Source organism: Myotis nattereri (genome assembly GCF_964212035.1).
Source record: "Myotis nattereri genome assembly, chromosome: 10".
Lineage (NCBI taxonomy): Eukaryota > Metazoa > Chordata > Mammalia > Chiroptera > Vespertilionidae > Myotis > Myotis nattereri.
In genome coordinates this window covers 48,178,712-48,202,771 of record NC_138085.1, presented here as the reverse complement: position 1 = coordinate 48,202,771, position 24,060 = coordinate 48,178,712, and the positions used below count along the sequence as shown (strand labels likewise).

At 41.4% G+C, this 24,060-nt stretch overlaps 1 protein-coding gene across 1 annotated transcript in view; it reads left to right on the top strand.

Annotated features, from left to right (window-relative positions):
- The window catches only part of EHBP1 (EH domain binding protein 1), a 471,942-nt gene that overhangs the window by 104,862 nt on the left and 343,020 nt on the right, over window positions 1–24,060 (top strand). Inside the window, exon 4 of the mRNA XM_081100594.1 lies at window positions 22,490–22,550. The gene's annotated coding sequence lies outside the window, so the exon portion shown is untranslated. The remainder of the gene's footprint in view (window positions 1–22,489; window positions 22,551–24,060) is intronic.

Below are 24,060 nucleotides of genomic sequence, written 5' to 3'. Positions count from 1 at the left end.
TTCTGGGGAAGCTAATGGAAAGTGAATTTTAAAAGTGCAAGAAAAGAAAGGGGCAGTAAGATAGAGTAGAGGGGCCCAATGAGGAGCAGGGCCTGAAGCTGGCCCAGGCGATAGGATGCAGGCCCAGGGAATAGCTGAACAAGCAGAAAAGAGGTCTAGGTGAGCATCAAAGATAAGAATGGGGACAAAGTCTGTTCTCTGCACCATGATGCAACCTGGACCAACTTAGATTAAAGAACCAGAGACAAAGCAGATCCTGTATAACTGAGCTACAGAAACAAGTTCAGGGCTTCAAGCAAGCTACCTCTCCACATCTACAGAGCTTTTATGCTTTAGTTGAGGATAAAATCTGTTCTGGAATATAAGGATCTCTCAGTGTAGAAACCATTCAGGCTACTAAGAAAAAGTCCCTTTTGATCTTGCTATTTTATTTTTTTCTCTGTACTTCCTGGCATCCTTGCCCTTCCTTAAGGCCCTGGAATGGTCCTATCTCATTCTCATCAACTCCACCTTCCACAACTCTGTCTTTTATTCATGTGCTCAGCCTTATCTGAATGCTCCTTCCTGTCTCTTCTGCATTCAGACTGCCAATGTGAATTCTCTACTGTAGAGAACCACATTCTCAGGCCTGAGATGCACTGTGAGGCTCCCAGTTTCTGGCTGTCTTAGCATGTGTTTGCAATATCAGTGCCTGGAGTGGCAATAAAGCCCTATTCACAGAAGATGCTATGTCAGACTCCCACACTGACTTCTATTATTCCAAACCTTTGGGTTATTCTAAAGAGCTTTATCTGTCCCTCCCACTTTCCCCAGCATTAGGCCTGTGCCCATTTCTCCTGGCTATTTGTTTAAGTAGAGTGTACCTGTTTGGTTTGTTTGAACAGGAATTAAGAAGTCCTGTTGATGGTAGCTTACGGAGTTACTCAGGGTCTGTACAGACTTGCTATTTCTCAGATTATTTATACAATTTATTTGTCTACATTCTCTTACCACTGTATCTCTAAAATCCATCTTAATGCAATACAGCCCTTAGTGCCAAACCAATTTTTTTCTAATACATGTTTTCCCTAAAGCCCCAATACCTTCATTCCTTTGTCCTGATTTATTGCTGCTGCCTAACCACAGCTACAAGGCAGAAAAAATAATAATAATAAAAATTTTAAAATCCTAGTAACAAGCACATCAGGATTAACATACTAGGTCTGTTAAACCACCCAACAATGAATTAACTCATCTTTAATTTATTAGCTTGATTCTGATATAAATTCTGAATGAAAAGTAAAAGGTTGTGTAGATTAATAATATTAAAGTTGCAAAACAAACTCCTGAAAAAAGAGGAAATGTTAAGCAAAAGGAACTATGCCATCTTTAATTCATTGCTCTGTTCCTAAGCAATTCCATGCATGCAGGATGCAGACTCAGGGCTGCATTTTTTAAAAAGACCCTGCCATACCCAAACCATCAATGTAAGGTATAAACAGCACAGCATATTACTCCAAACCATAAAGCCCAACTCACAGGTATTCTGTGTGACATTGGCATTAAAAAAATTTTCATTATCACCTTTCATTAAGTATCACCTGCTTCTGTATGTTCTACACAGATAGGTCTATCATTCTAGAGGCAAAAGTTGCAGGTCAAGTACTAGATCGATCCCCAAGCGGCCTCAGAGGTATTAACAGACCTCCATAGTATTCAATCTGCAGCCATAGATTAAGCACTGTGGAGTTGAGGAATCAAAACCAACAATCTGGAGGCGGGGGGAGGGGAACTTTCCTTCCCTCTTCTAGGTTCTTTTGGCTCCTCTAATGATCAAATCGGCACGAGACAGATTAACAAGAGGAAATAACCAAATTTAATTACATACGTATGTATGGGAACCCCACATCCACGAGAGATTCAGAGACAGGGAAAATGAGGTCTATATGACATTCTGGGCTAAGGAAGAGGTAAGGCACCTTGGGCCTCAGAGGGGAAGAAGGTCATTCATAGGATGACAAGAAGAGCAGATGTTCAGTAAATGGAAGTTTGCCCTGCTCTATAGATAGGTCACAAAATCTTATTTCCTGTGATAACTCTTATTATGGGCAAGGCCCCTAATTTAAATTCTTTAAGAGAGAGGTAAAAATTTCTCATGAGCCCTTTCAACTACCTTCAGCTCAAAATAATTCACCTGTCTAAGTGGCACATCTTGGGGAGGCCTGCTCTGAACCCCTTCAAATCTTAGAATGAAAAGAACATCAGTGTCAAGGGACTTGGGTTTTCTTGAAACTTTTATTACTCAGTAAAATCTTACTTATTTAACCTGATTGGGAAGGGTAGCCTGAATTTATAAGATGGACACAAGACAAATTATAAATAATGGAAGTGATTTTTTGCTTTCCAGCATGAACAGTTACTTCAGTTCAAGCTCTCAGCATTACCAAATTGTGGTTTCTGTGCCTCCTGCTGGGACTGACAAGAAAAGTGAAATTGGCATGTTAATTCTACAAACAACTTAGTTAATTTTTATAAACAGCTTAGTTAATCATTAGCTTAAACGTTTTTCTTTCAATATTTACACCAGCAGGTCTCAACAGAACACACTGATGTGTTGCAAGTAACTGAATACGTATTATAGTAGAAGTATCAAAGTTTGAAAATGATGTACTTTTTAAAATAAACCAGAGACGATTTAAGATTACCATAATAATCTCATGGCCATGTGTTTGCATTTCAATATGCTTTCTTGAGAGAAAAGCAGAGGTATAAACAGCACAGGGATGAAGCCAGGAACCACACATGGGGCTGTGTTGTTTATGCCAAGAACATTATTCTATGTCAGGGGAAAAAAAAAACAGAACTATTACTTAACATTATCAGTTTTCTTAACTAACCCTTATATCATACAGAGTTAGAACGGAACCTGGCTCACTTACCAGTCAATGGTTAGAATTAATTAGGTTTTACTTACTGTCTAAACCTACATGTAGCAAAGAATTTGAACCTTGGAAATTTGCCCACCACTAGCGTGTTATTGTGTTGTAGGGAAATGAGGTGTCGTAGGGAAGAAGAGTATAATCTGGAGAAACAGTGGGATCCCCACTAAGCCTTAAAAGTGGCATCACCTTGGTGACGTCACCTCAGGCCTGTCTTAGTCCTGCAGGTTGAGAAACCCAACTTTCCTAGGGCTCTATCGTTTCATCCATCAGGCTGAGACAACTGATTTAGGCTGCCCAATTGTCAAGAGATTGCTATGTAGTGTTATTCACTTACAGATATTTAAAAAGCTTAACTATCACCGTCATGGGTAATTGAGAGTTGGCTAAGTAAATATGGACCACCCTTGAGGGCCATAAAAAACACCATGACATCAAATCTCCCCTGGCCTTTATTTATTTATTTAAAAAAATATTTTTATTGATTTCAGAGAGGAAGGGAGAGGAAGAGAGAGATAGAAACATCCATGATGAGAGAGAATCACAGATTGGCTGCCTCCTGCACACCTGCTACTGGGGATCAAGCCCATAGCCTGGGTATGTGCCCTGACTGGGAATCGAACTCTGACCTCCTGGTTCATAGGTTGATGTTCAACCACTGAGCCATACCAGCTGCGCTCCCCTGACCATTAGACATGAATATATTTAGGCCATCCAGATGGACATGTATTTATGTCTGAATTTTAAAGCCCTTGATAAAGGGTGTCACTTCTGGTTTTTACAGTCCTCACCATTGGGAAATACTTTTTAAAAATATATATTTTCATTGATTTCAGGGAGGAAGGGAGAGAGATAAAGAGAGATTGAAACACCAATGATGAGAGAGAACCACTGATTGTCTGCCTCCTGCATGCTTCTTACTGGGGATCGAGCTGGTAACCTGGGCATGTGCCCTTGACTGGGAATTGAACTGTGACCTCCTGGTTCATGAGTCAACGTTCAACCACTGAGTCATACCAGCAAAGCAGAAAATACCTTTCAACTCATAGACTACTATAGACTATAGACTAAGCCCTACTCCTACAGCTGCACTTGTTTAAGTTCAGAAAATGGAGCTCATGGCATCTCTCTTGGCAATCTGGACTGTGGCTCTTGGAAGAGAGCAAAATCCACTTGCCATTGTCCTGTGTTAGGGCACACAGTGATGAGAAAATGCATCTTCATAAGGGCATCCATTTTCATTAGAAACGGCTTCTTCATAAAACCTGCACATTCTATGGCCCTGAGCTTTGCCTAAAGCAACTGAAGTGTCCTTGCCAATCAAAACTGTTTTTCCTTCAACACTCAGCAAAGCTATATGTAGAGCGATTTCTTTAAAAGCTTTCAGCATGCTCAGCTAAGAGCAGTGTTTTTAGTCTCGCTACACTAGTGTGCTGGTTCCTTTTATCATTCAGACCATCTGTGATGAAGTCTATTTTGTTAACTCAGAAAAACCTCAATTTCTGTAAGACTTTAAGATGAGGCATTAACATATTTTTATGGATTGTGCTACCACTGTGGTTTTGGAGACTTCTCATTTCTGTTATTAAAGAGAAAAACCCTGCCATCTAAGCGTCTCATAAGAACTATTTTTACATTTATAATCTTTAAAGATGCTTATGGAAAGAAGTGCTTTGAACTCTTTCAGTAAGATTTAGCTCAGCCTAAAGCTTAACAATAATGTAATTGGAGTGAGGGTGTCTGATCCTACCTGTCAGAGATGCTGCAGAAAGATACATAAATCACAGTCAGAATCTCATCTAAGACCAGTTTAAAAATTAATGTGGCTAAAAGTCATTCCTGTGTGATCTGGTTTCTTAATACCACAGTACCCCCTGAATAGTAAGAGTTCAGAGCTGGAATGCGCCTTAAAACTCACTTTATCCAACCCCTTTGCGCCTCAGATGAGCAAACTGAGGGCACACATTCGGACGGGAAAGCGTACTCTTTCCACTATCCTCTAGTCCAGTGATGGCGAACCTGTGACACGCGTATCAGAGGTGACACGCGTATCAGAGGTGACACGCGTATCAGAGGTGACACGCGAACTCATTGTTTTGGATGATTTTTCTTTGTTAAATGGCATTTAAATATATAAAATAAATATCAAAAATATAATTCTTTGTTTTACTATGGTTGCAAATATCAAAAATTTCTATATGTGACACGGCACCAGAGTTAAGTTAGGGTTTTTCAAAATGCTGACACGCCGAGCTCAAAAGGTTCGCCATCACTGCTCTAGTCAGAGTGTGCTTCCTAGAAGCAGTAGCATCACCTGATCACTTGTTAGAAAAGCAGGATCTCAGGCATCACACCAGACCAACTGCATCAGAATCTCCATTTTCACCAGATCTCCACATGGTTCCTAAGCACATGAAGGTTTGAGAAACACTGCTCCACGCCACATTGTTTCCCAAGAGCCATGTGGCAAGACTTTGGAACAGGTACAACCAGATTTAAAATCCAGATTTTTCCATTAACCACAGCGACATGGTTAGCCTTGAGCAATTTGCCTAACTTCTGGTCCTCAGTTTCCTCAATAGTTAAATGCAGGGGAAATACAACCTACACTGGAAAGTCACCATGGAGTTTAAAAGAAATAATGTTTCCATAGTTCCTAGTCAAGTACCTGACCATAGACCCTCAATAAATGCAAACTCCTATTACTACTGCTCTTGCTACCACAGCTGTTACAGCTGCTGCTGCTACTGCTATTATTGCTATGCTGCTTCCACTAGAACTAATGCTGCTGCTGCTGCTGTTACTACTGCTATTGCTGCTGTTACTGTTCTTGCTGCTACTACACTGCTGGTCCTGCAGCTAAAACTACAGCTGCTGCTGCTACTGCTGCCACCACCACCAACATGAATATCTGTATCTCAGAGAGGGAAAGTAGCCTGTCATATATTGACCAGTGACCAAAGTGAAATGAGCCCAGGTCTCCTGACTCATTCCAGTCCAGTTTTCCCTGTGCCTCGTCATTTCCCTTCTCTTCTTAAAAAAAAATATTTTTATTGACTTCAAAAAGGAAGGGAAAGGGAGAGAGAGAGAGATAGAAACAGCAATGATAAGAATCATTGATTGGCTGCCTCCTGCACACCCCCTACTACTGGGGATCCAGCCCTGGGCATGTGCCCTGACCAGGAATGGAACCGTGACCTCCTGGTTCACTGAGCCACACTAGCCGGGTTTCCCTTCTCTTTTCAGTATAGCTAAATGCTCCAGTCAACCTCCTTATATAAGACAACTCTAATTCGTGGAGTAGGATGTAGAAAAAGGAGACTGCTTTTTTAAGGTTTCCATTTAAAACTCCTGGGATAATAAAGTCAATTTACCCAATTCTGTGTCTTCTCAAACTGTCACAGCCTCAGCTCAGTCCGAATTTCTTCTAGGTGCAGCTTCTGTTTCTTTCAACTATGGAATACAGCCTTTCTCTAATTTTGCTTCTGGCCTCCAAAGTATTTTCCATGGAAAGTTTTCCTGGATCTGGTAGTACATTTGTTTTCTTAGAAAACAGGATATGTGTTAAATTACAGGGTGACCTTGATATTTTTTTTAAGATTTTTTTTTGTATTTCAGTCTTAGTCCTTTCAGCATTTTTTTAGTGTACCCACCTCTCCAGATATGTAATTGCACTTTGAATTATCGTAAAGGGAGAAAAACCCTCATTGTATAAAAACAGGACTTTGCCATTTTGAAAACTGAAATAGATGTTGACTTCTTTTTTTGAGGTCCCAGAATGACGTCTTGTCCCTGTTCTTAGACCTGAATACATGTGACTTGAGAACACTGACTAAAATGTTAACCTCTCAGCCTCAGATAGACTGGATTACAAACTGTCATAAATCCTCTGGTGGGTGGAATAGCATATTTATGTGGAAAGTATCCAAATATCCCAACAAGATCTGTAAAAGCACTTTGCAACTGTTGATACCTATAGGTATTCTTCTCCCACTTAATTAAGGAAGTGAAAACAGAAAAACAAGATTATACAGTAAAGCCAGTTTCAGGCCGGCCCCACTGTAGAAGGTAATGCAACTCCACGTTTTATAAGAAATTACATGCCCTAATTTGGATGGACACCAGGAAAGTTGTGCATCTGAGCCCATGTGTTGGCTCTTTATACCAGTGGAAGAGTTCTGGGGTGAATCAGAAACCTTTAAACAAACCCCGGTAGTACTGATGTATGTCATTCATATCCAAAATATGTAAGGAACTCATACAACTCAATAGCAAAAAATAAGCAGAAGAAATTTTAAATGGGCAAAGGACTTTAATAGACATCTTTCCAAAGAAGACATAAAAATGGCCAACAGGTACTAGTATATGAAAAGATGCTCAACATTACTTCTTATCAGGAAAATGCAAATCAAAACCACAATGAGATGTCACCTCTCACCTGTTAGAATGGTTATTATAAAAAAGTCAAAAGATGACAAGTGTTGGCAAAAGAATTATTGATGGGAGTGTAACTTGCTACAACCATTATGGAAAACAGTATGGAAGTTCTTCAAAAAATGAAAAATAGAACTACCATATGATCCAGCAATTCAATTTCTGGGTATATATCCAAAGGAAATGAAAACAGGATATCAAAGAGATATCTGCACTTCCATGTTCACTGCAGCATTATTCACAACTAGAGGCCCGGTGCACGCATTCGTGTACCAGTGGGATCCCTCAGCCTGGCCTGCGCCCTCTCTCAATCCAGGACCCCTCGGGGGATGTCTGCCAGGCCTGTGGGGATCGGGCCAAAACCAGCAGCCTGACATCCCCTGAGGGGTGTAGTAATGTGCAAGCAGCAGGCAGCCGGGGAGAAGCCTAAGGAGAAGCCGGGGAGAAGCCGTGCTGGGTGCCACGCTGCTCCCGCTCATCTTCGCCCCACTGCAGTAGCGCTGCTATGGAGGTGGGAGAAGCTTGTGCCACCACAGCGCTTGCCAGCTGTGAGCCCGCGTCTGGTGCCCATCAGTCAGCTGAGCGGTACTCCCGCTTTGGGAGTGCACTGACCGCCAAGGGGCAGCTCCTGTGTTAAGCGTCTGCCCCCTGATGGTCAGTGCACGTCATAGCAACCAGTTGACCAGTCGTTCGGTCGTTTGGTCTCTTAGGCTTTTATACATATAGATATATCTCAGAACATTATATGTAATTTGCCCAAGTTTACACAGCAAATAAATGGCAGGATTGGAACCCAGGTGCTATGGTTCTAAACTCTGCTATTTTTTACTATGCTATATCATAAGATTGTTATGTTGCAGTTTTCTTTATACTTAGCTAGTAGATAAATTTGTTATTTTGTGGTACTCGTGAAATCAAAATGGTGAGTTCAATACTTGCGTGTGCCAATTATTGAGGCTCTGCATATATAATATATAAGCTAAAGACTAAATTTTTAATTTCAAAGTCTTCAATTAATTATTAACTAACCTTTTCAAGACACAAGATTATAATAGTTTTTCCTTTCAGGGTTACGTGTTATATAAACTACAAATATAAAAAGCAAGCTAAGCATTATTTCAAAAATATCCTAAAGTTGCAATACAAGGGACCAGGTACGAATACTAGAGTTTAGTAAGAGAGAACTTAAAAGAGACTAGGGACAAGTTATTTGCCTATTGAACACCTGGATGCTTGCTTTCCATGTTGCTATTTGCATGAAAATCTTCCCCTTAAGTCAGGGTTTATTATAGGTTGGACAAGTTTACAATAGTCAAACATTAACTCAGGAATCAAAATCTCCCAGTGCACTTAAGAAACAAACCCCCTCCCTAATCCGTAGCCAGAGCGCTCCTGGGCCCCGGGACCACCGCCTTGTGCCAGCTACTCCAGCACAGACGCAGGAGTGTTGCCATGGCGGCAGGGACCCAAGTGCGTGGGCTGGTTTCAATAACCGGCAGCTGCTCACTTCAGAAAAAGCGGGATGACAGCCCAGTTCTGAATGAGCGTTTTTTTTCCCTCTGGGCTTTGACCTGACCTGAATATTGTTTTCTCATTGAATTTCCTTTATTTGTTTATTTTTAGATATCAACTTTCCTTGAACTTTCCTTTTCATTTGTGTTGCTGTTGGCAGGACTGTAGACTCCTCTGTTCTTCTGTAGACATTTTTTTTCCTTTAACAGTTCCTGAGCTTTTCCTTGTGCCTCCTTACCTACCCCTCCCACACACACAGACACTTACACGCATACACTCCACTTTGCCTCATTTTATAAAGGCCCAGAACAAGGGAAGTGGGGAGGGGTTGAAAGGGTAAAGGGGGAATAATTGGTAATGGAGTAAGACTTGACCTGAAGTGGTGAACACAATACAACATACAGATGATGTACTGTAGAGTTGTGTGCCTGAAACCTATATAATTTTATTAACCAATGTCACCCCAATAAATTCAATTTAAAAAAAGGCCCAGAACAAGTCCATGGAATTTATTTACTCTAAGAACTTTGAAGGCCAAGATAGCTGCTCCCCCCGCCCCCCTCAAAAAAAAAACACCACCACACACACAAACACAAAAAACAACCCTCCATGATTCATCCATCCACTGGCACATTTTCTTTGCCCTGTGAAAATATGGAATTGGAATAGAAAATATGACTCTTACATTATTGTGGACATAATCAGAGAATCTATGTTTAATCCTAAACATATTCTCAATTCACAACCCGTTTTTTTTTCTCTCTCTTTGTTTATGTGTTCGCAAAATGCAAAGAATATAAAAATATAAACACTATTAATATGACTTCTGACTTCTCACAGGGATTGCAGGAAAGCTATTCTTAATGTAGGACAACAGCTGTACTATATTTGAGGTTAATTGTGCCCCCTCCAAGTCTTAAGGAGTTTGGCATAATTTGGAAATGAGTCTTATACTGCTGTTGAACTTTTTAAAAATAAATTTGAAACAATCTGTATACAAGTTGTTACTAAAGACTGTCAGAGAAAAATGTTTGTGGACAGGGTTTCCAAAAGGCTGACAGAATCCAGAACTTGCTTGGTATTCAAAGGAGAGCTCATCCAACATTATCCTGCACAGTGTATAATTACTTGCATGTTGGGAGCCAAAAAAAGGGAATGCATTCCTGTGAGTGTGTTTATACTGAAGAGTTTGAGAAGCAAAACAATTCAGCAAGCATTCTTCAATCCCAGCATCTGGGAATAATTAATTTGCTTGCTATGGTTTACAGTATGAAGTTGAGAAAGTTGCATCTCTGCATTGAAACCATTTGCCTTAGTTAAAGCTTTCTGCTTTAAGGTTTAACATTGTAGCTAATTTTAGTAAATCTGTTTATTTTTAATCTGAAAACGCTGTGACAAGGAAGAACCTTCTGCTTGTGACTTCCTGATCATTTTCTTTTCCATCTTATTCCCCCTGTGTTCAGGAAGCATCACTCACACACCTCCTGCTCCCTTCTTCCTTGCATTGTAATGCTGTAGGGGCAGAGAGCTCTCAGAAGTGAGGCAGGCCCTGGAAAGGTAATAGGGTTTTTACATAATATTTTCAGTAAACACATATCTAAGCTCTGAAGAGTTCTCTGGAATAGAGAATGTATTTTTGTTCCATTTTACAAATCTTAGGCTAGGACACAGGAGATTGTCCTGTGAGTCTCACAATCTATGAACATAATGAAAGTTTTGTGACACGTGCTGATGGATTATGATAGGTGCTACATCCCTTTAATTGTGACTTTCAGGAAGGAAGTACCATGTATACCTGTAATGTCCTCTCTATCCAATCTAACAACTCAACATATTACAGGGGACTTATCAGTCGCTGGGGCTTCTCCTCCAATTTCTCTCTAAGGCGTGCTGGGATGAAACACAAGTGTTATTCTGACCTTAGTTTGTTAAATTCTGGATTTCAAAATAAGGTCAAGTGTCTTATTTTTGTTGACTGGGTGCTCCAAGCCTTTAACAGCGTTAAAGGTTTTCTGTAACACTTTTGAATGCTTGTATTTTACAACCTCTAGCTATTTGTTTTTGAATCCTGGTGAGAAACAAACAGAGGAACTTCCTAAATAGAGCCAGGTTTTCATTCCACACCCCGCCCCCCCCCCCTCGCCCCCCCCCCTCCCCCCAGCCCCACTCTTTTTCTCAGGGTTTATCTCCACAGTTGGACAACTGTTTCAAATTGCTTGTGCTCTATATTTCTGGTTTCATTGGATTAATTTTTTACAATGTCGTTGTCCTTTGTAGTAAAAAATGATAACTTCTAGAAGGATTTCTGCTTGTATGGGTGTTGTCCTCACAGAGTAACCGGCCTGAGGCCCAGGCCTCAAGCTGGCATGCTCACTGCCCCAGAGACAGAAGGTGCTCACTCAGAGGAGCTGTTTTTGCTTTTTGCCTCTATACGCTCCGTCTCTGTACAGTGTGACACCTTCCTGTTCCATCCTTCAGGGATTAGATGCAGGGATTGGGTGTTATTTAGTGAATAAGTACTCTCAAGCCATGGCACTCAAAAGCCAGCGTATGGTCAAGACTGGATTGGCACTGGTTGGAGATCAGTTTTCCCAGATCAGTTTTCTGGTACAAAAAAAAAAGAAAGAAAGAAAAAGAAAAAAGAAAAGAGTAAACTTCATGAGTACAAGGACCTTCCCTGTCATAGTTACTGTTGTATCTCATCACACAGAATTCCTAGTGCATATCACTTAATAAATATTTGGCCAATGGCCGAAACCGGTATGGCTCAGTGGATAGAGCGTCGGCCTGCAGACTGAAGGGTCCCGGGTTCGATTCCGGTCAAGGGCATGTACCTGGGTTGCGGGGAACATCCCCAGTGGGAGATGTGCAGAAAGCAGCTGATCGATGTTCCTCTCTCATCGATGTTTCTAACTCTCTATCTCTCTCCCTTCCTCTCTGTAAAAAATCAATAAAATATATTTAAAAAAAAATATTTGGCCAATGAATGAATAAAAGGATGTATGAGGGAGGTGAGCTTTCCCTGAAGCTGGATATATTCATTTTCAGAACAAAAACTTCTGATACTATGTCCTTCTTACCTTTTTGCCTTTATAACGGGTTTATTTTGTAAGTGTTAGTGGGGAGATTTCAGGCAAAGGGGAGATATTAAGCGACTTGATGTAAGTTTCCAAAATTCTTACAATAGTCCATAAAATTCAAAATCTGGAAAGCACTGCCCCAAAGCATGTTCTTTCTTGCTGTTGCCTTGTCTCTTGTGATCTTATTCTTTTCTTCCTAAAGTTTGTGTCAGAAAGGGTAACAACAACAACAAAAAGTTAAAGTATAGGAGCCAAAGTGAAAAACATAATTCACATTCAGAATTACCAACACTGATGAGCATCCGCTTTGTGTCAGGCCCAATGCTATGCACATTCCATGCTATCCTGCTTAAGACTTGAGGGCTATGCATTATTATTTCCCTTTTACAGAGGAGGTGACAAGAGAGCTAGATTTGGGGTGGTCCATATTCTCCATATTAAAGGAGACCTAGAGGGCTAAGGAGGTCCAGGAGAGCCTGATGAAAGATGTGGGCTGCACTCAGCCTTGCTGGTCAAGGGCAATTTGGTTGGGAAGAGAAGACATTGTGATAGGGGCAAAGATGAGAGGAAGACTAAGTATCATGCAGTTTGGAACAGAGTCCAGACTGACCTGAATGGAACACAAGCAGCAGATACGAAGACTGTAGATTCACAGGTTATTGGACAAGATCATCATTTAGCAGGTACGAAGCTTCAGAACTTGGTATGTTCTGGAGCTTGCTCATTTCACAGTCAATGCCCTGAACGAAATATTTGTCTCTTTAAATTTGTTTGTTTGGCTTCACATGATTTTCCTTGAAAAGATGATTGTGCTCTTAACTACTGGGCATGTTTTCCCGTAAAAAAGATTCTCTTCAGCCCCGCCGGCATGGCTCAGTGGTTGAGCATCGACCTATGAAACGGAAGGTGAGGGTTAGATTCCCGGTAAGGGCACATGCCAGGGTTGCGGGCTCAATCCCCAGTCTGGGGCGTGCAGGAGGCAACTGATCAATGATTCTCTTTCATTATTGATGTTTCTATCTCTCTTCTTCTCCTTTCCTCTCTGAAAACAATAAAAATATATTTTAAAAAAACAAAAGATTCTCTTCAGGCCTTAGTACACAATCTTATGGGACTTCAAGCATCATCAGTCAATAGCCCTGTTGCTGAGTATGCAATGCAGTTTTCGTTTTCTGTAAGAGCCCAGACTATTGAGTTAGAAGTTTCCAAGAGGAGCAGAAGCTCAGCCTATTACAAGTTTCCAGCCCATTAATGCATCCTTATGCTTGGTGTAAAAATTTTATATGACATTAACCTTATAAAGTCCTACTTTTTCCAACAGCGGTAGCCTGTGAATCTAAGGATATGTCCACCATTGTTAACTCTAAGTCATCTCATTTGAAGAGTGAAAAGTTGATGAACATTTTATGGCACACATATGGCTTTATATATGTAAAGCTCCTAGTTCAATGCCATGTGATAGGTGTTTGGTAAAGTATAGCTACAGTGGATTCTTATTATTTGTGGATTGTGTGTTTGGGAATTCGTCTGTTCCCTAAAATTTATATGTAACCCTCGAATCAATGCTTGTGGCACTTCCATGGTCATTTATGGGTATGGGAAGAACAGTGAAAAATGTTAGTCAGCTGACAGACACATTCCCAGCTGAGGTTGAACAAGGCGATGCTCTGCCTTCTCGTTTCAGCTCCTAGGCTGTAAACAAGCGGTCTATTTAGTGCCACATTTTTCACATTTTTTGGCTGTTTGTTGGTGATTTTGCTTTTTAAAAGGACTCCCAAATATCGTGCTGAAGTGCTTTCCAGTCTTCCTAAGTACAAGAAACACACGAAAATATGAGTGTTCAATAAGCTTTGTTCAAGCCTAGGTTACAGTGTTGTTGACCATGAGTTCAATCTTAATGACTCTATAATATACATTAAAGAAGGAAATAAGGTGTCTTTAAAAAGTAATACATGTAGTCCTGACTGGTTTGGCTCAGTGGATAGAGCCTGCAGACTGGAAGGTCCCAGGTTCGATTCCGATTAAAGGCATGTACCTTGGTTGTGGGCACATCCCCAGTGGGGGGTGTGCAGGAGGCAGCTGATCGATGTTTCTCTCTCATCGATGTTTCTGACTCTCTATCCCTCTCCCTTCCTCTCTGTAAAAAAAAAAAATCAATAAAATATATTTTTTTAAAAAGTAACACATGTAAAACAAAGTTACGTGTTGATTGGTTGATGAAAATCTGACCACAGGCTCACATGAACCTAACCCTGTATTTTCCCTGGGAGCAGTGACTTCCCAGCGTTTCCAGTGACTTTCTAGAACATAACAAACACAAATCGTGAAAATCTACTGCTTTTATCATTGTAGTAATTCAAGAAAGCCAAACTGTGTGGTTGCTGCCTAAGTCCAATCTATTCAGTGTGTCAATAATTTTAAGGTTATAGCAGATCTCAAATTCTCTCCTCTGTTTCAACCTTACCAAGGCTATCAAAGTGGTCCACATTCAATTCACTGTCCCTTCAGTTCTTGAGCGAATCTTGTCTAAGGCAGAATATTAATAATCACTGCCTGAGGCTTACTATTTGTTAAGCTTGGCATGAAGTCAAACTGCCACCCCCTACTATTCCTGCCAGACCTGAATGCACATTAGGGTGACCTCAGGTTGAATCCTCAAGTCTATTTTATAGCCCATCCTCCTGGAATCTGGAGTCCAAGCCCTAAGTGTCCACCTCACCACTGAATCTCATTACCTCAGCATTTCCTGTAACTGAGCATCGATCATGTGTCAGGCATCCACCCAGTCGAGTTTTTACTCTCACAGGAGAGAAAGACCCAGATAATGTAGTCAATGATGTGTAGATAATGATGTTGTGGGAGTGTGGAGGAGGGATGTTAAATACAGCAGGACGTCTTCCCTTGCCCATGGTCCAAACTCTCATGTAGGACAGTTCCTCCTGTTAAGCCCAGATTACAGGATTACCAAAAGACCACCAGGGAGCACCGAGTCGATGCAAAAACAGAGTCTTTATTCAAGCTAGCTTGAGCTCCCCCAACACTCGCCGATGCAGCGGCAAGTGGCAGAGAGAGAGCTAGCTCTGTGGGAAGAGGGGTTTTATAGGGGGGTTGAAGTAAGGGGAGGAGAGAGGACTATGGGCCCTGCCGATTGGCCAGGTGCAAGTCGGGGTCTTCTTACACAGGATGTGGTTGTGTCTATGGCGCGCACTTCCCTTGATCGTCATTGGTTAGTTCAAAGAGCAGAGGCTTGGGCTTCCGGGAAGAAGCTCCTTGCCAAGCACATGGCTAACGGCTGCTGCCTAAATATGGAGGATCCGGGGTAAGATTGAGGGTGTAGCCCTCACCCTCTCACTCCAAATCCCATCCTGAGTCCCTCTCACAGGCCATTGCCCAGTCCTTGCTCCCTGACCCCCCTGCCAACTCAAAGAGCTATTGTCCCAGCTTGTCTCAGGCCAAGCCTTTAGGAATTCAGGAAGGTCAATATAACCACTAGTCTTACATGTTTTTCCAAGAAAATATTTACTACCAATAAAGATGAAATTTCTCTGAGGTCATGGAGAGGTAGATAGCATTATGCAGGTACCAGCATAATAGGCAATCCATGGAGAGGCCAAATTATTCCCAGCTGGACATGGAATTCCACGTCCAGAATCCAGAGCTGATATCACAGGGGACAGGGCCTGGGGAAGAAAGATTGGTTAGGAAATTCACAGAGACTTCAAGAAATAGGTCAGAGCTGCCGTCCTCATCCCCGCTGTGCCAGGAGGAGACTACAAATCCAAAATGGAGTCTATAAGGCACACAGATCCAATGTCACTGTAGGAATTGCGATTTGGGGCCCAGGGAAGTGGAATAGCAGCATGACTTCAGGAACACTGAGTGTCAGGGTCCGGTTGCAGGATCACACTGCCCCAGGAGTTCTGGTCTGAGCTCAAATAGAATCTTGAATCTCCTCATCTGCCTCCTGGAGGTTGGCAGAAACAAAGCAGCAGGCCAGGAGAACCCTGCTATGCCACTTGGGCCGAGCAAGCCTTTTCCAGTGCAGATTAAACTCTGAGACCCAGGCATAAGGGGATCAGGTAGGTAGTTTGGCTGCCCCAGGCGCCCCTCCAGGGCAACCTTCCCTGACAAAGCCCCTGAGGCCTTTTAGCTGCCTGTGAGTAGAGATTCACTGAAAAAACTGGGGTAGGGATAGGGGTGGGACACGGACAAGAGCTAAGACGAGGCTCTATGATAACTGCCAAGGCTGACATCCTGTTGCTTGTTCTAAAAGATGAACATATCTACAAATCATCCCTACGATGCTCAAGTTCACACTACTGCTTACTGCAATTTAAAAGGGGTAATGTATATGCAAACATATCCTTTAACTTATCACTGAGTGAATGCTAGGCATTGAGACTGTTTAAAAGCTAGTCGTATAAAATAGGCTTGATAGCCCCGATTTGTGGGGAAGTGCTCTCTAATGCTAAGTGTTTTATATACATTACTAGAGGCCCGGTGCACGACGTTCGTGCACCCCGGGGACGGGGGTGGTCCCTCAGCCTGGCCTGTGTGCTTTAGCTGTCCAGGAGCCCTCAGGGGATGTCCCACTGATGGCTTAGGCCTGCTGTCAGCCCGGCTTGTGGCTGAGCAGCGCTCCCCTTGTGGGAGAGCACTGACCACCAAGGGACAGCTCCTGCGTTGAGTGTCTGCCCCTGGTGGTCAGTGTGTATCATAATAACCAGTTGTTCCACCGTTGGGTCGATTTGCATATTGCCCTTTTATTATATAGGATTCCACTCAATCTTCCCCACAACCATAAGAAGTAGGTCCTATAGTATTATTTGTATTTTATAGATGGGGAAACCCAAGTTCACAGAGTATCTAATCCAGGCCATGCAGCTAATTCATGAGCAGCATAGCCAGTGGTCAAGCCCATGTATGTGTTGATTCCAAAGACAGTGCTTCCTCAAAGACTGAACATACTGCCGTGTCTTTGTTTCACACATCTGGCTGAGCTATCTCTTCACGCGTTGTCTGCAAAAGTTAGTCCTGCAACTCCAGTTCTGGCCTCCTCTGTCAGTCAGAGAGCACGGGGGATCTTGAGGAGGGCCTGGTTCTGTGGAAGGGCTCCCTCCTATACAACAAGCCCACAACCACCAAGCTCTGGGGCCTTCTCTGGCAGCTCTTACATTCCTGCTAACTGCCACAAAGCAGGACACATTCCTGACTGGGTGGAGGGAAGAATTCCTAGCATTCATTGCCATCTATCCTCCCTGGAGCTCCTACTCTCCAGTGGGATGGAAAGGAAAAAAACACCTTCATTTTTAATGTTTGGAATTACTCTGAATTAAGTCCCACTCTCCAAGCCATAAGAAGCAGGGGAAAGGGAGGAAGGGTGAGTCAGAACCAGTGAGACATGTTCTTCGTATAACATGCTTCAGGATTATTGAATCAGAAACTCACATTCTTCCGTAGTCTCTAGGGCCTGTAAGGTCCTTGCATTTGGTCTTCATCGTTGACAGGCGGTCTCTGTTCTTTGTCATGATAGTGTCCTAATATCAGTTATACTTTGTAAATAGGACAGCCCAGATATTTGGAGGAGGAATACTGCCTGTCTGCAACAATAGCACATGTTACTTTGATAAATGAATGTATACTTTGCCATGTTTTATCATTTAGATCAGTGGTTCTCAACCTTCCTAATGCCGCGACCCTTTAATACAGTTCCTCATGTTGTGGTGACCCCCAACCATAAAATTATTTTTGTTGCTACTTCATAACTGTAATTTTGCTACTGTTAGGAATCGTAATGTAAATAGCTGATATGCAGGATGTATTTTCATTGTTATAAATTGAACATAATTAAAGCATAGTGATTAATCACAAAAACAATACGTAATTATATATGTGTTTTCCAATGGTCTTAGGCAACCCCTGTAAAAGGGTCATTCGACCCCCAAAGTGTCGCTACCCACAGGTTGAGAACTGCTGATTTAGATGATCTCATTTGATCTTCACAAGAAATCTGTGAGGTTGTCATTATTATTTCCATTTCATCGAGGAGGAATCTATGCTGAGAGCTAAAGTAACTTGACTGCTGTCAAACAATTGTCAAGGCAGAAGTGGTGTGTGCCCAGGTCTTCTGACTGCCCTCCACTATGTTTCACTCAAGGCCTCTCAATAGGCCATCACAGATGCTGCAAGGTGGCATCTGCCCAGTTAGTGGGTAGCATCTGATTCTCCTTCCTGGAGAGGGATTTCCGTGAAAGACTGGGGACTTAAAGGACCAGGCAGGGGAGCACCAGAGAGCTGGCTAGGGTACAAGGTCAGAATGTCTTTGCAGCAGCAAAGTGTGAGACAGGAAGAGTGAACCAGTATTTTAAGAAGCTGAGTCAAAGAACAAGTCAACCATGTAAGCAGTGATTTTCAAGGTATGGACTATATAGCTAGCTGATAGGTCACAAGCATCCTCCTGGTGCTCCACAAACTGATTCCAAAATACACATCTCTTCGTTGTATCTTAACAAATGGCTTTTGATGCCCTAGGTTTTCAGTGTGTGTGTGTGTGTGTGTGTGTGTGTGTGTGTGTGTGTGTGTGAAGGATACTTATTAATAACTGCTGAGTTGTTAAGAATTGAAGTATTTGGTATTCGTAAATAAAAATTTAGCACATGACTAGAGTTTACTGAGGTCTTAACTGAATATTCACCTGGCTTCCAGGCAACACTTGGCAATATTTGCAAAGCTCTGATATAAACATGTATGGGGGTTCATAACCAGCCACCTGAGATGTGCCTCACTGGTATACAGATTATTTTGATCCAAAGGTGACTTTAGCCACAGGCTCAAGAGAAACTTCTGCCTCTGCCTTAACTACCTTGAAGAACTTGAATTAGGGTTCTTCCCCATTATAAGAGATTAGTAGAGATAACCTTTTCTTTTTATTTTCTTTTTTACCTATCTGCAGGGCACGGCAAACCTCTATTTACTAAACATCTGTACTTTTTATTGTTCGGTAATAACCACTTGAAGCTCTCAAGTCACCTTATCGTATCCCTAGGTCAGATATACCCATGTTTTCTTTCTGTCTCTGAACCTCTCCTGCATGTGGGGCCTCTGACTCTCTCATGTATGCAGGGTTCCCCTACACGTGTATGTATTAAATTAAGCTATTTTTTTCTTGCTAATCTGTCTTATGTCTATTTGATTATTAGACCATTCAAAAGAACCTTAAGGGCAGAGGAAAGTCTCTTCCTCTCCCACACAGGCGTGGGTGGATTATTGAAGTGACCTCAATTTGGGGGAAGATTGCTTTGTTATTAGTATCAATGCTATATTGAGTTGATTGTTTTTTCAAGCGTTACTATTCCAGCTTTTTAGTTATAAACTACCATTCATTCACCTCCATTGTCATCTATTTTGTTTGAGGTGGACTGTTTGATTAATCCTACAGTGTGATAGTGATGTCTATATAGGTCAACACAACGTATGACCTATAAGTTTGTTGATGTCAGAATGTCCAAACCTAAAGAAGAAAACAAAACATTCAAATCTGTAGGAAAAAAAATTTTTTTTTGTTAATCCTCACCCTAGGATATTTTTTATTGATTTTTACAGCGAGTGAGAGGGCGGGAGGGAGGGTAAGGAAGAGACAGAGACAGAGAGACAGACGGACATTGGTGTGAGAGAGACAGATCAATTAGTTGCCTCCCGCATGTATGAGCGAACCTGCAACCCAGGTACGTGCCCTTGACCAGGAATCAAACCCACAGCCCTTCCGTGTGCAGGCAGATGCTCCAACCACCAAGCAACACAAGCCAGGACCTGTAGAAAATTTTTATAAAAATTTATTTGAACCAAACAGAGGATACACCTGAAAACAAGATCTCAACAAACTGAGATAAATGCTTTGGACAATAACAGTTTGCAGTTTCTTTTTGTGCATTTGAGATTCAGGAGAGAATCTAAGAAAGATTACATGAAGGTAGGGTTTACAGGATAGTAAAGATTATGTGCTCTCTTGAGGGTGGTTGAGGTTTATTTCAAAGGTGTGTTTACCTAGATGCACAGAAACAATGAACAGAGCTTGCTTAAGGCAAAGATAAACCTTTTACTTAAAAAGTTATATGCGTAGGGTGTGACTATCCACCATAACCTGCCCAGTTAGGAATTTATGATCAGATCACCCTGTGAAGTTACTTTCCATAGAACCCTCCCTCCTCCCCCTTCTTTTTTCATTCACAGGCTTTCTATAACAAAATTTTAAAACAAATATGGATTGTCATATACATAGGAACCATCCATACCAATATTTTTAAAGCTGGTAGCTACAAAATCCACACAAAATGTGTTTGCATAGCGATAGTTCATTGCTATCAGGGAATTCTTTAAAAAGCAGGAAAGGCTGGGGTATGTGTGTCTTGGAGCCTTTTGCCCCACCTAGGTGGCCCACAGTCAAAAAACTTTGAGGCCTTAGCTGGTTTGGCTCAGTGGATAGAGCATTAGCCTGTGTACTGAAGGGTCCCAGGTTCGATTCTGGTCAAGAGCACATGCCCGATCCCCAATAGGGGGTGTGCAGGAGGCAGCAGATCAATGATTCTCTTTCATCATTGATGTTTCTATTTCTCTCTTACGCTCTGGAAAAAAAATTTTTTTTTAATGTTTGAGAATCACTGAGCAGAGAGGGAGAACTTGGATTCATTTTAGTGGGATAGAAAGAACTACAGAGACCAGAAGAGAGTGATCAATTTGAAGGAAGTCTAGGAGGTAGAAAGTGGAGAGATTTCTGGTGCTAAAGAAATGATGCCTTCAGTGTCATTGGATGGGGAAGGATCAGTTAACGGTGAACATGTCTTCAGGTACTCCATATGGTAGTCTAGTTTGTATACTGTGCAACAGTCCCTGCCAGGGCCTTTGGGGCTGAATTCCAGCTGTCCTTCATTGACCATGAACCCTAGTGCTAGGGAAGAGAGACCTTTTTGTAATTTGTCCACCTCAACAGAATGCCTTTTAGTAAATGAATTAAGAGGACCATATGTGGCTTCCGGTCAAAATGGCAGATAGTTAAATACTGTACTTGCCTTTGCCTGTGACAACATCAAAATTACAACTAAACTGCAGAACTGCCATCATTGAGAATTACCTGAAGCCTAGCTGAACAAGAGCCCTGTAACTAAGGATATACAGGAGAAACCACACTGAGACCAGTAGGAAGGGTGGGGACTCAGAATGGGCTGGCCTCACACCCACATGTGGTGGTTAAAATTCGGAAGGGATATCTCAACTGTGGAGGACCCCACCATGGGGAGTGAAGGGTCCCAGCCCCACACCAGGCCCCTAGCCCAAGGTTCAAGGACCGGGAAGAAAAGCCCCATTAACTTCTGGTTGTGAAAAGCAGTAGGAATTGTGGCTGAGTGAGACCAAGGGCTGCTGGAGTCCCAGGCGTTCCTCTGAAAGGGCCTGCGTACTGACGTATTGATGGATTCACTTGCTCTGAGCTCAAAAGGTACCAGGGACACATGGGGGAAGAACTGAAATGCCATCTGCAATAACAGATGCAGGAGGCAGCTGATCAATGATTCTCTCTTATCATTGATGTTTCTATCTCTCTCTCCCTTTTTCTTCCTCTCTGAAATCAATAAAAAAAAATAAAAAATAATTGAAAACTCCTTAAATGAAGCAGGTCACCACAGAGCTACCCTCTTCAAAAAGCAGCTCTAAATCTATCCTGGAATACAATTTCATGAATACTTTATTATAAGCTTTATACCAGTTTTAATCATTGTATATGTCCATTTCATAAAGTGGTTATTGTCTTCAAGTAAACCTTAGTGAATTGTAAAGTTCAGATATTTTTTTAAAATATCACTAAAGATACAGATGTAAAATAATACTTAGTTTGGCACCTAAAAATTATTCATTTTGGTTTCTTGCCTTGTAACTATTGAGAGAGATGAGATGGCATTGTGCTGTTGCACAAAAACATTTTGTTGAGTTGCCATATTCCTTTTAGAATTCACATTTTAAAAATGGCAGTGGTAGTGTCAGTAGTTACCTTTATTTGATTGGGTGACTGAGTGATTGTTTATTTGGCATGAATAAACTAAGGATTCGCCCATGTCTCTGCTAAACCAGCCATGATCCTATGGGACTGTGTGGTTGGAAAATGTCCATGTGGGAGTTGTTGAATTGTATGAGATACTTTATTTTTTGTTTTTTAGTGGTTTATCAGCCCACAAAAGCTCAAACCAGGGTATTGCTGGAAGAGCAGGCAGAAACCACATTGCTTTTATTTTTATTTATTTAATTTTATTATTTATATTTTTTATTTAAAATTGTCCCGTCACTATTTATCCCCCAATACCCTTTTCCACCTCCACGCACCCCTCCCTCTCCCCCACATTCCTTTTGAAATTTAAAAAAACTGAAAAAAAATCATGGTTCGTCACCTGTGGTTAGTAAATTTTAATTCCTAAGGGCTATGGTCAAATTGCATAACTTGCTCCCTTAAATTATGAATGGACAAGCCTACAACAACCAATGTTTTTCTGTTCTTAACAGGAGTGTAAAGGTCTAGAGACATCAAATAAAGAAGCCTTGAAGAGTAAAGCCACAACAGCAGGTAAAGGTAGCTTTTCAAAGACGCAGATGAAGTAAGAAGGAGGAAATATAGTAAAAGCAAGATTCACTCGTGTTGTTTTCCCAATAACATGTGTGTTATTTTGTTTCTCCTTCAGATTCAGAACCTGAGCAGCCTTGGAAAATAATAAAAATAGCACTTTAGAGTTTATAAGCTTCATTCATATATATTAGCTTATTTGAGCTCCAAAATACCCATTATTGTTAGGCTTGTTTTAATACAGAGAACGTGGAGCCATAGAGAGGCTAACGGACTCGCTCAAGGCAACTCAGCTAGTGAAGCACAGCCTGGACGCCAAGCCCCATCTGCTGATCCCAGAGACTATGCTTTGCATTTTATTACATAATCTAAGAAGAATGGCATCCCTTTTTTATCTGAGCTCCCACAGCAATTCAAACTGGTTTAATCACTCCCCAAATCATGGAAAACTGACTTAATTAAAACATCAATATCACACTTATCAATCAGTTTAGGAATCCGCCCCCCCCCCCCCCCCCATGCTTCTTGGCTAGTTCTGCTGTTTTTATGACCCAAGTAAATATGAAAAGCTTGGCAACACCATAACCTCCTCCAGAAAGCCAAGGTGACATTAACCGTAACCTCCTGATATCAGATCAGGAGGTTTTCTGTATCCCCTGCAAATTTTACATCACTGGTACCTGTACCTACTAAATTTTAGGCCTTTGTCATTCCTTTAGTAATCAGTTTAATTACTCTAGCATTCACAGTCTTCCTTTGGATTATTTTTGTTTTCCATCTATTTTATGTATTTCTCCACCTCCCCCTGCTCCCCCACCCCCCAGGCAGCTCGCTTAACATTCCAGTTCTTGTCCTGAGATCCTAATAGGTAGCTAGACCTAAAACAGGGGTCTTAGAAAAACCTCATGCCTCTTCACTATTGAAAATATTTTAAAATCTGTTTTTTTAAAACAAATTTCTCAGTAGTAATAAATGACTTAAGACAAAGAATCTTAATACAGAGTCTAAAATTCATATTGGCAAAAACATTAAAAGATAAAATGGTATTAGTCACTAGCATAACAGAAAATTGGATCATTAAATTATATAACAACAAAAAAATTATATAACAACTTGATTTCAAGGTTAAATCCCAAACCATCACCAACAAAGTGTGTTGTGCCAAATGTCTAGAGGTCTGGAGCTAAAACCACAGCTAGGCTGTCCTGGGCTATATTTTAGCCTTGGCAGACCCAAGAAGCAGGAGGACAAGGCATGCTTTATCTGAGCATTTGTCCAGAGTACACTGAGCATATTAATCCCTCCCCACCCCCCAGCAAATTACCCTCTTCCACTGCTCCCATGTAAATTCAGGTAAGAGAACTTAAGAAAATTTTTCTCCTCAAATATTGAGGGATTTGTCCGTCTTTGTAGTATCTTTTCTTTCTTTTTTTAATCAATCAAAGAATCTTAAAACAAAACAGTCCCCGGCCGTGTATCTTCTTATTTATGAGCTCTTTCATTGGGTTAAGGA